The 14,997-nt window shown below is 31.0% G+C and overlaps 1 protein-coding gene across 1 annotated transcript in view; it reads left to right on the forward strand.

Annotated features, from left to right (window-relative positions):
- Positions 1–8,732, forward strand: part of LOC118183932 (uncharacterized) — a 92,845-nt gene extending 84,113 nt beyond the window's left edge. Inside the window, exon 6 of the mRNA XM_085817789.1 lies at positions 6,932–8,732. The gene's annotated coding sequence lies outside the window, so the exon portion shown is untranslated. The remainder of the gene's footprint in view (positions 1–6,931) is intronic.
- Positions 8,733–14,997: the final 6,265 nt, after the last annotated feature.

Here is a 14,997-nt window from a genome sequence, read left to right on the forward strand (position 1 = left end):
TTCCTTAACTTTTACCCTTTGACTGACTGTATCAATTAAAGGCTGATATCAGTATAACTTTTGTTTTTCAAATTAACTGCACACTTTTGTCATTTAATTGTAAGAATTTTTTTTAACAAGTTTGCTTTTCTATTAGCAACTAGTCATTTCTAGTCAAGTGATTTTAAGAAAAGTTCTTTTTGAATCTGAAACAGTTTAAATCTGATGACTTCCACATGTAAAGAAAATAAAGAGTTGGCCACTGACATGTTTTCTAATTTTTCTTACTTTCTAAGACACACATCTTGGCTTTCTGTTCACCAACACTGGCATATCTTCTATTCACAAACACATCACAACTTCAGTTCACCAGTACTGTAATGATAATTCAGTTTGTCTGTATTGAATAAATGACATCTTGGTAGAAAAGCTTCTTTATTTCCATTTGTTAAATAGTTTGGTTTTGAATTGTCCGATTGTTTCTATTACACTGACATTGTGCAATGGCAATGCTGAGTAATTCAGTGGAATGCGGTCACAGACCAAAATAATACATTAAAAACAAAATCTAAAAAGTAGCAGAAGATATATGAACATTAATAACTTTTTATGCATGAAGTGCATGGTCGCATTATGTGAAATTGGCAATTTACATAAATATTTCATTTCATGCTCTTTGAGTTTTGGTCTTCGGTAAGAGAGTTTTTCTTAAGAAGTGCAAGATTCAGGATCAGAATTTATTATGTTCTGCAAAATATCAGTCCCTCTCAGAAGTGTTTGTTGTACTGAGGTGGTTGCAGTTTTCTGTATTTTGAGTATTATCACTAACAAGTACAATAATTGGAATATACTTAAAGTTGTCAAAATCAGATAAGGAGGGAAATTTGAAATCATCATATCATCTTGTTTAATGCTTACTTGACTCATGCAGAGTGATCACACTGACTTTTTAGATTATGATAAAACATGCAGCAGCTTTCTACCCATGGAAAGAGATGTATGTCTTCATGGAGAATTTTTTAATCAAATCTGACTTGTGTTCATGTTGCACATATGGGAATCCATACATGCCAAGTAATCTTCGCTGAATTTTTTATTCTGTCACTCTCTATTTCTTTTGCTTTTTTCAATTTATTCTTCAATAATTTAATTTTATCAAAGCATGCCCTTCCCAATAACTCAAGAGTGGTTGGTCATTGGATCATCAGCGTTTTTGTCTTCTTTGACAGAATTTTGTCTCGAGGCATATGGCCTTAAGTTTTGATAAAGATTAATATTAGCAGATCCCAAAACTATGATTTGCATATTTGACACTTTTCAAGCAGCGTATCTATAGACTTTAAATTTTGACATCTGGTTTTTGCAACATCTTGTAGAATGCCCTGTTTTATTTATGTTAGACATCTTTCTTGGTATAGGAAAGAAATGTTATTCCAAAGTTGATTTTTTTCCCCTTTTCTTGATATCTGATTTGAAATGCTGCTTAAATTTCCACACAGTATCTTTTGACAATACATTGTTATGCTTCTTGAACCTGTTAAATCAGCCATTTCAGCACAAAGAAGCAATATGTTTAAAATGTTTCATAAATACATCAGGCTTTATTGGAAATGTTTTTCACCATCCTTATGCTTGACCTTTCTGTAATTTCTTTTTGTATCGAAATGTTTTCCATGACTAGAAATTATATCTCGATTTTTCCACGTCGTAAGCTGTCTTCTTGGCAGATATCGGTGTGACTAGATCTATTTTGTATTTTTCGAATACTGCTCATCTTATCTTCAATACAGAATGCTCTGTGTTTACAGATCCGCATAACACATTTATTTAATTTTTCTGTTGCAAATCACAGAAGTTGTGAAAAAATATGAGAAATATAGTAAAAAGAAGATTCAGCTCAAGATATTCACAGTTTATTATATTCAATTTTTATCCATTTGGAAATTCATTATAGATGTTGAAATAACAAATAACATTTCAGTGTAGAGGAAATTGAATGGAACCAAAAAGTTTGTTCATTATATCTGGTGACTGTTATAAACAGTATCTGCTATGCCAGGGTTTGACCGCATTACTCAATGAAATGATAGTAGCACCAGGCAGGAATGTAGGTGAAAGAGGTGCCAGATTATCCTGTGCGTAAAACCATCTAATGCCTAACTGTTAGACTTTACTTCTTAATTTGTGTATCATTAATTGTTCTGAAATTAGTATAATATTCCACTTTGGATTGATTATAGGATTAGTATAGTATTTTGTTGTTAAAGAAAATCAGAATACACATCTTACATTTATCTTCTGTGATTATTCCTTATTTCTTTTGAAAATATGTTTTCCAAAAACACGTCATGAGACCAGCAATTTGAGATCTCAGGATTATGATTATGGTAGCTGCTCTGTGCACTGACATAAAGTATTTTCATTAGCATGTTTTCTTATGATGTCTTGTGTTAGGATTTTACTTAATACATTGTGTAATTTTATACTTTGTGTACAAGTAATTTTTGTGTGATTTTACTTAACCCTTTCCGGCACGTTACCTTTTAAAGTTGGAATTTGGGGAGGGGAAAAAAAAAAAAAGAGGTAGGCCATCTAATCAGGCTTAGAGGAGTACACAGGTAAAATTTTGTGAAGATAGCACTTATTGTTTTAATTCTGTCGATGTGCCCAAAGCGGTCACACTGAATGAATAGAGCTTCGAAGTAAGAGATTTTGCCTACGATTAAAAAACACTAAATTCTGAATACTGTAGTAGATTTAGCATTACCCAGGGTGTGCCAGGGGAAGGCCTGCTATTCTGCAACCCCTGAAAAAGCTCTTCTTGGTTATATGATGATTACATGTGTATGAATGGAAAAAAGGTAACTTGGGTATATGATATTTACATTATTTGCATTTCATATTTACACTTTTGTCTAATTTTTTCATGGTGGTACTTTTCGAAGAAAGTGACACCACTTTTGAAAAAGCACAACCCAGTATTGCATGTTTCGCACATGTGCGGGGATCCGTATCAGATTCACTATCTGAAAGCAATTCGTGTAGCACTTTCAATGCTTCAGAAATAGTCAGCCCTCTCCAATCCATTTGGAAAATAATTAAAAATCTGAAAAAAAAAATTAATATTATATTTACAATTTGTAAAATATAAACTATAAAATAAAATTAAATAAACGTCTACCACTCAAAACTATTAAACGTAGTGCTAACAAAAGTTCTTTGAATGAAAGGAACAAACAAAAAAAAAAAAAAAAAAAAGAGAACTGCTGTAGTAAAAAACCAAATAGCTAAGTGATAAAATTACCCCTGACCTTCAGAAAATCACCCCAACAATTTCTTAGTTGATAACCAAATGTCCCCCCCACGGGGTTTAAAAAAAACACTGAGGGAGACAAAAGAAGAAAGAGAAAAACAGGAAATGAAACACAGATGTGGACCCACTGGAAGATTTCTTTGAAAAATGAGGATCTTAAAAAATTAAACATGCCTAAAATATATGGACGGGTTTGTCTTGGGCTGCCATCTACTATAAATAAAGAAGGTTCATTCAGAGTAACCTATACTTCTTTTTCATTCAATTTTTCTGTGCGTACAGAAGGAAATGTTTTAGGTGCCACAAAGGGTTAACACTTTGTGTAATTTTACTTTGTGTACAAATAATTTTACTTAATACTTACTTGTATTAGGACTTCACTTAATTCTTTCATCTATTGCAAGAATACTTTAATGAATACAAAGTGAAATTAATTTTGTTTAAAAGAATCAAGGAAAAATTACAGTTTCTTATGACCTACTGCCAATAAGACAGTATAGTAATAATATGTTTATTTAAATTTTTGTGTTGTGTAGCTGCTGTTATGACATATTTATGAAGAGGAACCCACTTAAAATGAGCTTTAGGAGCCCTTTGTATTAAGGGATGCTTCATAGCCCTCCATGTCCCATTCCAAAAGGTTCATGCGTTAACAAACTTTGAATGGTACTTTCTGATTATTTTCACTCCGAATTTCAATGTGCGGTTGAACTGCCCTGTTTTCTAGTCCAAAAGGGCTTTGTCCCTGAAGGATTATTGTTTTCGTTTTGCGATTTTGCTTTGATTTACTACAAACGGGAATCACTTTTCAAACTGATGCCACAAAGTATTATCGCCGTGTTATATTTAAAGAAATTAAATAATGAAAAATCTGCATAAATGAATGTATATTTCTCTCATTGTGATAAAACAACGGTACTTAAGAGCCATCGAATTTTGAATGACGTAATCCTCCTACGAATATGGGCATGTGGAAGACCAAATTTGAAGTTTGGAATTTGTTTTATTATCGATTTCCCATTTTGTAAAACTTTTAACAAATTTTTGATTAACAAACTCAAGGATTTCAAAGCGAGACATGGCAACGCTGTACAGAAAAAAACATTTTTATCTCCAGCCCATGAGTCTCTGTCTCCGAAATTCAAAAGATATGCTCATTTTAAAACTATTTTGGGATATTGCTATTGAACTGAATTTTATGGTTTAAGTAGGAAGAACGCGATATTTAATAAATAAATGTAACACACAAAATGTTAAAAAAAAACCTCCTTTGGACGTAATTTAAAATCTGAAACACTTCAGATTTTCTTTCTTTCTTTTTTTCCCCCTCATATTTTAAAGTATACATGCTATAATAACCGGTCTACCTATATTTGACACAGGAGGATTTACATGATTTGTTTTAACTGCTGTTTCATTGCACAGTATCCATAAGCTTTAAATATATAATTTAATGCAATTAAAAATAAAACTAATTTAAAATTCAATGTCCCCTGGATTTTAAATACTGCTGAACTGGAAACTTTAAAAGAAACTGAACTGCTGAACTTTTGCGCGAAAAACTTTAAAAGGCTGTTATCACTTTTCAAATTGTTGCCACCGTATATTATCGCCCTGTCTTATATTTAAAGAAATTAAATAATGAAGAATCTGCTTAAATGTATGTATGTTTCTCGCATTGTGATAAAACAACGGTACCTAGAGAAATCAAAATTTGAATAATGTAATCTTCCATGGAATTTGGGCATGTGGGAAGCCCTAATCTGTATTTGAAATTTGTTTTATTATCGATTTAAGATTTTGTAACACTTCAACGAATTTTAATTAAAAATTTTCGATTAAAAAACTAAACGATTTCAAAGTGAGCAATGGCAACACTGTACGGGGGGGGGAACATTTGTATCCCCGGCGTGCGAGATTCTGTATCGGAAATTCTAAAGATATGCTCATTTTAAAATGAATTTGTGATATTGCTGTTGAACTGAATTTTATAGTTGGAGTACGTAAAACATGATATTTAATAAATAAAGGTAACATACAAAACATTAAAAAAACGCCCCTTTAAACATAATTCAAAATCTAAAAACGGTTTTTCATGCATATAATTGAATTTTTTTAAATTTCAGTTTTTAATAAAAGTCTTGATTGTATTCCTTTTATATTAAAAACTCTAGTAAATGTTACCACATTCAGCAGTAAACAAGCATAATAGAAAATCCGTTGGAGAAAGATCAATAATTCACGGCTATAAATGCAGAGAAATCTCATAAATATCTGCTTGTTTATTCTAGAATGTTTTGTGTGATACTTCATGTCATCTGAAGTAAATTAATAGAATAACGGCTTGATTCTTTTAACATTCGATGCCAAAACCCGATAAATCAGTCGTTTGTTTATGGGTGAAAGGGAAAGGAAGTGAAAACCGAATACTGAGAGGCAAAACTGTTGATCATTTCGGCCCGGGGGGGGGGGTTGGGAGCGGTTAAATCATCTGAAGTACTTGAACAATCTGCCAGTTTAAGAGGTTCTTTGGGGGGGACAAAAAATATCCTGCTTATTTCATACGAAATTATTTAATAAAGATAAAATGCAGTATGCACTATATCTGATTTTTTTCCCGTATTTTTACGAGGTTAATTTATCAGCTAATTTCCTAGGAAAAAGAAAAAAAAAAAAAAGTGGAAACATTGATAAGTTGTTATTCAGGATCTTTTTGGTTTCAGAAAATTGGCCTTCTAATATTTTATCAGTATTACTGTGTCAAGTATTGATTAATAATAGCATTTGTATCCTTTAATTTATTTAAATAATAGAATGATTAATAAATAGCTATAACATCAGTTTGTCTTTCTAAATTACTTGAATGTTTGCTTTATTTTGTGCTGAGGATTTCTATTTTTAAATAAGTTGCTTTAAATATATAAACGCAAATAAATTTGTGTACAAGAATTTGAGAGAAATATTACAGCTATCTAGAGCTATTTACAGTTTTCCGAAGCATAGTTAACTTTTATTTTTAAATATATTAAATAACAGCTCGTTTTCATAATTTCACTAATTCCTCATTTTAAATGGTAGCAAGTAAAAACTACGAGTTCAAAATAAAACTTATGAGCATGTTATCTTATTTACTTTAGCATGTTATAAAATACAATGTAGGACAGAGAAAATACCACACTATGAATAAGTTATTTGATAAAGCCCAGACTTTGTGCATAATTAAATAGTCAAGCACTTAACAAATAGTTTAATTTTCAAAAATGTACAAAGAGTAGACAGACAGTATTAATTTCATGCATTACTTTATTGCATCTAATCAGTGAGTCCCTGAATAATAATATCCTGCAGTATGTATGGAAACACATTATTGATAACTCCACAGTTCTCTTGTTGAAATATGGTCTTGGGATCCCTTGACGATATAGTAATATAGGTATAGTATTTCTCTCACATTCACCTGATCTGTCACAAAATGAACATTTGTGGAATATAACTTCCACAGATAATTAGATGTCAGTGATTTTGCTTCTTCATAATGTCTTTTCCCATGTCAAATACTTGAAACAAATAAAAGTGCTTGTTTTCTGTTTATGTGAATTTCTGTTTGATGCACTGATTGATTTGTTTAACTTATTTTAGCTAAACATGCAAAGGCTGTCTTCCCAAGAAGAAAGATGCTTCTGTGTGGGACTGTGTAATGAAAAACGACTTGTATTCACTCTGGACATGAGAACAGGGATAAAAAATGATTTGATACCTTTCTAAAATATAACAGGAGACATTCCATAGATTGCTATATTTTCATAGTTCAGTACACAACAAGGAGACATCAAGTGAACTTTCTTCGATAAAGATTCTAAATGAACTTCTAGAAAAGTTTCATTTAGAACTAATTGTTTGTTATGTGAATTCGCCTGCTTTCATTTTGTAACTGCTGACTTACTTCTACTGTAGCATTATATTTTTGTAATAATGTATGCTGTTGTCCGTCTTTGTAGTTTATAATAGGTTTTTAAAAAAAAAAAAAATTTATGAGATTGTGTATTTCAGTTATTTTTTTGTATTAATAATTTCCCTTTTTTTCTAAACGACTGAATCATAAATTCTTTTTCATATCCACACTGGAATATACACACAAAATACAGTTCATGACATTAGTAACACATCATTGTACATGTGTAGGATTTTGAAATGAAAAACACAATTTTAAAGTGAAGTTAGTTTGAGCTTTATATTTCTGACTCAGAAAAATAGGGGAAATCTGTGGCTCAGTAATTCTGCATCCTAGTATATTGTGCAACTATTGAAAATCGAATAATCACATGAATGTTGAAACTAATACTGAAAATCTACTCATTGTTATATTAGAAATAAGGTTAGTTATAGGAAGGTTGTTATTTATATTTCTGGCATTGGCAACAGTAAATGTTGCTAGGCAACCGCAGACGATTCCAATCGAAAGTCTGATATTTTTAACCATAATTTCTTCAGAACGTTTTGCCACTTTAGCGTGATTTGTGTTATTTACAGTAAATTGAAAAATGCATCTCCGGCAAAAAAATGGAACATTTTTGTGCTATTATTTTGCATAACTTTGGACGTGAATTATCAAGACAAGAGTGCTTCGAAGAACTTGATTCTTTATACAGCGATAAAGCACCATCCTACAGCACTGTAAAAAACTGGTATAACGAATTCAGTCGTGGTCGACGTTCGCTTCAGGGTGAATTCCGTGAAGATCGTCGAAAATCGGTTGTTGTGCTAGAAAATATCGATGCTGTGCTTCAACTGATAAAGCAAGATCGTCATGTGACATATCGTGAGATTCACGCATCTTTGGCGATTAATTTGACAAGTTGCATTAAAGGGTGTGTATAAGAGTGTTAAGTATAAGGGTGTTAGAGCAACGCAAAATGGTCGATTCCGAATGGTACACGACCATTTGTTTGCCAGAAATCATCGGAGAAATTCGAAAAAAAAAACAGAAGAGGAGAATCGTTCTTCATCATGACAGTGCAAGCTCTCACATATCGTTTCATACAAAGGAATTTTGACGGCCCAAAACATCGAATTGATGGGTCATTCTCTAAACAGCCCAGATTTGGCGCCCCATGACTGTTTTTTATTCTCGCACCAAAAATAATTACGTGGTCAGCGATTTTCAACACCCGAAGAAACGGTTGATGCATTCAAAACGCGTGTTGTGGAGTTACTCAATCGAAGTGGAAAAATTGCTTCGAAAATGGGTTCAAACGCATGCAAAAGTGTATTGATCTTCGTGGAGAATATTTTGAAAAACAATAAGAGCCGTTTCCATCATAAACATTTGTTTTTTCGTTATTAGGCCAGAAATATAAATAGGAATACTCGTATAGTATTTTTCAGTTAAAAGTAAGACACTCTTGTCAAAACATGCTGCTTTCTTTTCTTTTTCAAAACACTTCTTGCCATTTTTTTTTTTAAGCTTACAGGTAATTGCCTTTTTTTTTTTTTTTTTTTTTTTTTTTTAATTTAAAAAAGGTTAAAACTGAAGTTGTATTGACCTTTATATTTCGGAGTAGACAAATGAACATTCTGCAGCCGTATTTTTTATTCTAAAATTATTTTATCTAGTTTTCCATTATCGTGTTTTTGTTAATATTTCATTAAAATTATTGCATTAATTACATTACTTAAAATACATATTCTCAAAGTAAAGGGTATAGGGTTCTTTTTTTTTTTTTTTTTTTTTTTTTTTTTTTTTTGTAGGTTAAAAGAAAAAAATATCTGATATGAATCCGAATTTAACGAATCTCGGCGACGGAAATGCTGTAAAAATAAATAAATTACCGTAAAACTAGAGTAGGAAAATTTATAGATGCCAAAAGTAAGAGGAGAATTGTAATCAACACCCGCTTTAAAATATAAATATTATTGCATCTTTAAAAGAGTGTATTTATTGAGCTGTCTTGATATCTCTGCAGAAATGGCTAATAAATTTTATCGTGTATCCGGATTCCTCCCCCCCTTTTTTTTTGTAAGGATTGACGGCTAACGATAAAAAAAAGTGTTCTTGGAGCAAGCGCTAAAAATTTCATGTTACGTAATTTGAAATGTATCCAATAAAATAAACTTTTGGGCAATCGACTTTTTTTGTTTTTTATGAGGTTCTCAAAGGAACGTTTTGAATATCGAAGGAAAATAACAATTCAGATTAGGTGAAGAAGTCACTTTGTCGAGTTCCTGGGCATCGGCCTAACGTGCGTCCAAAGAGTGAACTTAGGTGAGCATCTTGAGCAAGTATAGTGTAGCAGGGAGAAAATAGCAATTCCTATGTAGTCATTTCTTATGTATATGACATTTCTGGATAGCAGTTATAGGCAATAGTAGCTGAAGAATTCTGGGTAAGTACAACTTAGTAGTGATAGTAGTTCAAAGAATACGGTTATTATCTAGTTACTTAAGAGCCATGAAACGAACACCTTCCTTACTCACTTAATATACCCCCAGAGTTAGTACAAGTCTCTGTCTGCTATAGTCTGAAAACAGCAGTTCGTGTAATGCAAATGCGCGGCATACGAATTATTATTTGATATTCTTGAATTTCCTTTAAAAAAAAAAAAAAAAAACATGTATTGCTTATAATCTTGTATACCAGCAACATCCAAGTTAGTTTAGCATTTTCCTCGGAGTTGTGGATATAGCGGCTTGTATAAATTTTACCATCTAGGTATTTTATTTATATATAAATATAGCATTTTCTATTTCGGGATTTTTATATTCTTACTAACTTCTTTTTAAGTAATTGTATAATTGGTATGATTTTATTGTATACTTTCTTTTTCATCAACTTTTTTTTTCATCTAGAAATCCAATTCATAGAAATATTCCTAACACTTTGTGTTTCTGAAACTCCTAAACGTTGTTCTTATATATTTGTATGGTTTGTGTTCTTTTAATATGTTTTTTTGGCGCCTGAAGTCAAGAAATGGGATGGTATTTTCCTATTATATGATGGGTATATTATTATTTTTATTGGAAATTTTGTGCAAAGAATTGTATAGTTTGAAGTTACAATTCTACTGTAGTATGTACTATTTATTTATACACACGCGAGCACGTATTAGTGAAATGCGTTATTGCTCAAAGTAGTGTTTTAAAAATGTGTAAAGAGAATTTTTGCTAATTAATAATATGTCGAATGCCCATTCTCATAACATGTCTTTTACTTACTGTGTGCGACTGAACAAGAAATATTATGGAGCATTTTTTAAGTGCAAAATATATTGCTCTAGTTGATGATAATCAGTTTTAGCCGTGTAGTATGTATTTAATTCAAAGGAATACAAGTAAAAGGTATAGTTGATGTGTACCTGATATATATGGTAGTTTATTTGAAAAATATGTAAAGTACTGTATTTGCGTTACATGATCATCTTTCATAACGTACTGAAACAAGTTTCTTGTGAATCGGTTAAGAAACTAATAAGATTTATGCTGTTTTTTTTTTTTTTTTTTTTTTTTTTTTTTTTTTTTTTTTTTGTATCATGTGATATTATATGCGCTTTTAGTATATGCATATAAGAAGTGCATTACAGAAAATTTTTGTATGATGCATATATGCACATATTATAAAATAGATTCATGTGTTTGTGAGTGTTCAAAACAACTTGCGTTTGTTCCTAGTGAACTTGAAATTTATAGTATTTTTGGGTGTGATAAGGTTATATGCACTTTTAGAATGTGCGTGTAAGAAGCGTATAAAAGAAAATCTTATCATGCATACACATAATGTAGCTTTCAATTTAATGAATGAAAATTTTGACAGGAATTTGTATTTGTTCCTTGCGAAATTAATGTATTTTTGGGTTTTCGGAGATTTGAGTATTTTTATTCTTTTAGTCATTTTATTTATATATATAAAGAATTTTCTGTTTCTACCATGCCTAGGATTTTTAGTGTATAATTGTAATGTGTATAGATGTAATTCTATATTTAATTCTTAATATTTTCTCTTTTAGGAATTTATATTTGCTATATATAATCAATTAGGTTACTTTTTTCTGATTTATATTACTTTACGAATATGTGTTTGATGCTTTTTTATTGCACACTCACGTTTATAATGCAGTTTTGTTTTAACATTGTCCTCCTTTTGATTTGAGAAAAAAAAATTGAGCCTTTTTTTTTTTTTTCCCAGTTTTATTTAATTGTTTTATTTCCATTTACAGCATTATTTATTTTCAGGTATTAATTAAGATTTTTTTATTTAAAAAAACCTTTGAAAATTCAAACTTCTGTCTTAATTTAAATACAGATTATCTTTCTCTTTTGGTTTGTTTCAAAAATCTGAAAGTACTAAATTTAATGTTTTGCCAGAATTGTAATTATTTATGTTATTATAACTTGCAAGTTAATAGTTATGATCATGTCTGTTGTTAAGCTTGATTTCTTTGATAAATAGTTAAAGTTGAATTCCTTTACAGGTATTGATAATTGTTAGCCCAAAGGGCTATTAATTTCGTTTTGCCATTTTGCATTGAAAACTTTAAAAGGTTGTATCACATTTCAAATTGTTGCCACCAAATAGTATTCTCTGTTTTATATATAAAGAAGTTAAATAATGAACGGTATTTAGAGCCATGAAATATTGAATAACGTAGTCTTCCACTCGAATATGGGCATCTGGAAGCCCTAATTTGGAATTTGTTTTATTATCTATTTCATATTTTATAAAACTTTAAAGAATTTTTGGGTAAAGTGCAGAATCGCCTACTTATTTGACGAGTTTTGTTTGGCTCTTTTTATGAGATTAATAAGTGCGCCAAATGTTGTGTCCAAGTCGATTTTGCCGTTCTGGAAAAGCCCAATTTTCAGAGCATTTTCGTGCATGCGCAGTATGCATTTTAAATTGAGAATTTCTTTTGAGCGCGAAATTCGGAACATTTTCGTGTGTGCTCATATGTATTCTAAATTGAGAATTTCTGATTGGTGTAGACGAAAATAGATGGTAGATGTGCAGTTATATTAAACATTAATTTGAGAACATTTTGAGAATTCGTTACATTTCGTTCTTCGATTGAACTGAGTGGATTACCCCTTTTCAGGTTAATTAATTCTTTGTATAAATTTTTACAGGTACTCTCAAGGCCTCCAGTGATATTATTATTGTTGGAAATGTGAATGAATACATGTTGAAGTATGCTGAATACTCTGAAAGATTTATTGCCATGTTGCCTACTTTAGGAAAGAAAGCTGTTTTAGAATGGTGTATGAAAGAGGGGTTGATTGGATCATCGTATGCATGTCAAGATATGTGAAAAACTCATGTAAATGAGAGAAAAAAAGGGTCAAAAGACAGGAATCAGTCTAGTGTGAAAAAGGAAAGGCATGATGTGTGTAGGAATGTAAAAAAAGGTTCTTTGATTGGTTTGAGTAATTTGTATATGTGGTACAGTTTTATTAGTGATGCAAAGGGGGTTTGGAAAAGGTGCCCTCAGAAATATGAAATCGAATACCTGAATGTTTCTAAACACGCGGTAGTCGATTGGTAAAATTTCTGTAGGGAAATATGCATTCAATGTTATGGTGAGTTGCAAGATTGGAGGAGTGGGAAAGATTTTTGAGACTGATGAAAGTATTTGGGAAAACGAAGTATGGAAGAGGTAGGCCCTTGAAAGGAAGATGGATGTTCGGAGGAATTGAAAGAGATATAACCAAAGATGTTTTTAGAGTGGTTCCGAATCGAGTGCCTGCTGGCGTGATGTAATAAGTGAATGGGTGTTGCTTGGCACCACAATGATTTCCGACTGTTGGGCTGCTTATAAATGTTTGCAAGACGAACGATTTCGGCATTTAGAGGTAAACCACAATTTGACATACCCATGTGCCCGGTAACAGGTGCGCATACGAATACCATTGAAAGTGAAGAAATGTTTGATTCATATCTGTACGAATTTATGTGGAGAAAACGTCATAACCACTCCGTTAAAAATGACGTTTTTAAATCATTTCTTGCTGATATCGCAAGAATTTATCCCCCTCCCACTTTACAAGATACGACGCCCGAAGAAGAATTTTATGAAACACCTTTTGAGGACGATGTTTACGTTATCGATATTCCTGGGCCACATTAATAATAATTTAAACTCTTAAGTGGGCTGTTTTGGAGATACAACCTTTCTACTTCCTTGTACGAAGTAAAAAGGAAGTATTGTAATCGCGAAAAGTTTCAGGCAGCATATTTCAACGAAAATATATATCCATTTTGACCGCTATCGAATGCAATTTAGCGATGTTTTTGCGTGATATCTGTACGTAAGGGCAGAATAAAATACTCTTTTCCTCTAAATAAATTATAAAACTGCTTTAAAATGAATTCCGAAGAGAATTTTTCGTGGCGTCTGTACGAACGTATGTACGTACGTATCTTGCATAATTCAAAAACGAGTAGCCTCAGGACGTTGAAATTCTGTATATAGGACTGCTATAACATGTAGATGTGCACCTCGTATTTTGCTTGCAATCGCCCGCACAAAACGTATATAATTATATTTACATATGCTATAACATGTACATGTGCACCTCGTATTTTGGTTGCAATCGGTCGCACAAAACGTATATAATTATATTTACATAGAAATTGTAATTGTATATATATCCACTCTGTTACCCGTCTCAGTGATGTCAGTTTCTTTACTCTTATATGTTTGTAAATTGTAAATTTTTTTCTTTAAAAATTTGAATTATGTTCTTATCTTCCGGTTAAGGTTTTTATAATTTTTTGATGGCGGCCATTGCTTGTTTACATTTGAAACAGCAGAGTAGTGGATTTTTTGCCAATCTAGAGAAACTTAGCTTCGCAACAACAAAGATAACGCCTTCATTTATTATTCCGAATTAAATCATGCTTTTAATCCTTTCTGGAAATTTACTTCGTAATTTTTAATACAGATATTTTGAGTTTTTATGTATTTTTGCCTTCTCGCGAAGTGAGAACTGAATTAATTGAATGAGAAATACTCAATCGTCTGTGAAGAACTGTTCCTTTTTTGTTTTGTTTTCTTAATTTCTTTTATACATCGTTTTAGCTTTATTGTAGTATTTGAATAGAACATGTGGCAACGATTAGATAATTCTTTAAATGATATAAATTGTGCAATCTGAATTATAATATGAACGAAATATAATGCTGTTAATTGAACCTAACGCCAGAGTGTCACTATGGTAAACAAATAGAGTGAATTTTAAAGAATGCGTTTTGTTATGTTTTTGGAAGGATTGGATTTTTATTTTTAAAAAGTTTTTGCAAGTATTTTAATTTTTCACTGTTTTGTAACGGTTTTATGTGTTTGAAACTTATGTTTTTAAAACGATTTTTAGTTTTTAAAATTATGTTTTTGGAAGGACTGGATTTTCATTTTTTAAATTTTTTTAGGAGTAAAAGTATTAATTTTTTTTTTTTTTTGGTAAGGATTTTATGTTTTTTATACCTACTATGTTTTTGAAACGATTTTAGATTTTAAAATTATTAGGTTTTTTGAAAGGATTTTCAGTTCTTAAAAAAAATTTATATGTGTATTTTAATTCTTCAGTGTTTTGTAACGATTTTAAGTTTTTGAAGCTTAGTATGTTTTCTTAACCATGTTTGTTTTTTAAAATTAATATGCTGTTTTTAAAGGTGTTTTTCAGTTGTCAAAATTTTGTTTCAACTTTATATTTTATAT

The sequence above is a fragment of the Stegodyphus dumicola genome, chromosome 5 (assembly GCF_044657685.1).
Source record: "Stegodyphus dumicola isolate Sdum_Otavi_A_Nest chromosome 5, ASM4465768v1".
NCBI lineage: Eukaryota > Metazoa > Arthropoda > Arachnida > Araneae > Eresidae > Stegodyphus > Stegodyphus dumicola.